General features: G+C 33.7%; 1 protein-coding gene across 2 annotated transcripts in view; it reads right to left on the bottom strand.

Moving 5' to 3' along the window:
• LOC106471840 (galactoside 3(4)-L-fucosyltransferase-like) overlaps positions 1 to 1,693 on the bottom strand; it is a 4,892-nt gene extending 3,199 nt beyond the window's left edge. Inside the window, exon 1 of one of the 2 annotated variants that reach the window (XM_022400448.1) lies at positions 1,532 to 1,693. The gene's annotated coding sequence lies outside the window, so the exon portion shown is untranslated. Of the gene's footprint in view, positions 1 to 205; positions 225 to 1,531 lie in introns of those variants that run through there. The other variant, XM_022400449.1, reaches the window with a different exon arrangement.
• Between the last annotated feature and the right edge of the window lie 29 nt (positions 1,694 to 1,722).

Below are 1,722 nucleotides of genomic sequence, written 5' to 3'. Positions count from 1 at the left end.
ACTTGTGTCGCTAAAGTTTCGTCGGAACGAAGTTACGGAAAGTTAACTAGCGAACGGAGACGTAACATTACTTTAAAGAAACATTCAGTATATGTTCGTTTAATAATTCTCACAAGTATATTATTTTAGAACATGGAACTGTCTGTTGTGTCACCCGCGGGGAAGCGAACCGCGGATTTTGGTGTTGTAAGTCAGTAACAATTACCGCTGTCCCACCGGGAGACTTAGTTTAGAGTAATATTTTTAAGCTGGACCATCTACAACTTTGAATATCAATACTTGTCGAATTGGGTGGCTTGCTTCGATTGGTTGCCACGTCATGTAGCTCTAACCTACTAAACTTTCCCATTAAACGAATTGTTTCCACACCCAGCCCTCTGATTATAACATCTCAGGTGTTACCCGTACAAAGGTCAAGTAGCAGGACTACTAAAAGTGATAGCGGCTGTTATCAAACCCAAACCACATTTTGAAATATGTTTGTAACATACAGATTTTAATCAGAACGACAATAACTACGCTAAATCAACAACGTAATCAGCAACATTTCTAAAACCAGTGTGTCTCAAAGTGTAAGTTTACGTCAAAATATACCACGTAAAGACTTGTGGAACATAACTAATTGTACAACAGTGAGATTTGTAGTTATTTTAGGTACGACAATATATATATATATATATATATATTGCTATGCTGGTGGTAAAGTTATACACTATTTCAAACACACTTGTATATCACTATTCGACTACATTATTTTTTAACAGTTAGACAATGCTACCCCTGCGTACAATACCTCCAACCTACGTGGAAAACTACGTATTCTCCATCTCATAGTGAACAAAATTATAATTTTAATCCCCAGCCTAACCCTTTAATAACTAAGTGGTCAGTCGTCACTAGTTTTGTTTCGACAGTCGATACTAAAGCTACAATAAATAAACTGGCTTATTACACACCGACATTCTTAACATCCAGTAATATCAGCATACCATTAATTATTCAGGAATAGTTTGTTTAAACATATTTTAAAAATACGTACAGTGTATTGTTTACGCTATACCCTACCTTTAAAATTTTGTAGCATTTAAAGTATAAATATCGGTAGAAAAGCGACACTAATAACCAGCCAATTAGCAGTAACCGACACCATTAGTGACTAGGTAGGTGTTGAATTACGAAAAACAACGTTCAGTATTTGTGTAAACAAAGAAATTTAGATTAAGACTCGCAAGTTTTAAAGCGAAAACAAATAAATCAGGATAAAATTTTGTGATTTAATTTCCACTTTTATTCGACTATTTATTCATATGATAATAATGGTTTATAAAGTCATTAATATAAATTTCCTCACTGTCTAGTTGTCTTACCCTAAATTGGGTTTAAGTCAGTAGTTACTGCACGTATTGCTTATGATAATATTGAACTAAATCAAAACCCCATTTGAAATTTGAAGTTATTATATTTATAATCCATAGGTAGTAAACTAGTAATGAATCAAATCCAAAGCCAGGACACCAAAATAGTACCTTACCTTAGCGAGTAAACGTTCAATAAAGTACATGTAGCGGACTAATCACCGTCCCTTACGAACTCAGCATTTGATATCCTTAATATGTAAAATAGTAGTTAAATATCGGAACAGTTGATAAAGTAGGCATAACGATATTTCACTACTTAATCCAACTGAAACCATTGGTATTATTAAACTACGTGTATTGTTCA

Source organism: Limulus polyphemus, unplaced genomic scaffold (assembly GCF_000517525.1).
Source record: "Limulus polyphemus unplaced genomic scaffold, Limulus_polyphemus-2.1.2 Scaffold4897, whole genome shotgun sequence".
NCBI classification, from domain to species: Eukaryota; Metazoa; Arthropoda; class Merostomata; order Xiphosura; family Limulidae; genus Limulus; species Limulus polyphemus.
Note: the sequence above shows the minus strand (reverse complement) of the source record. Positions and strands in the feature narration are given on the sequence as shown.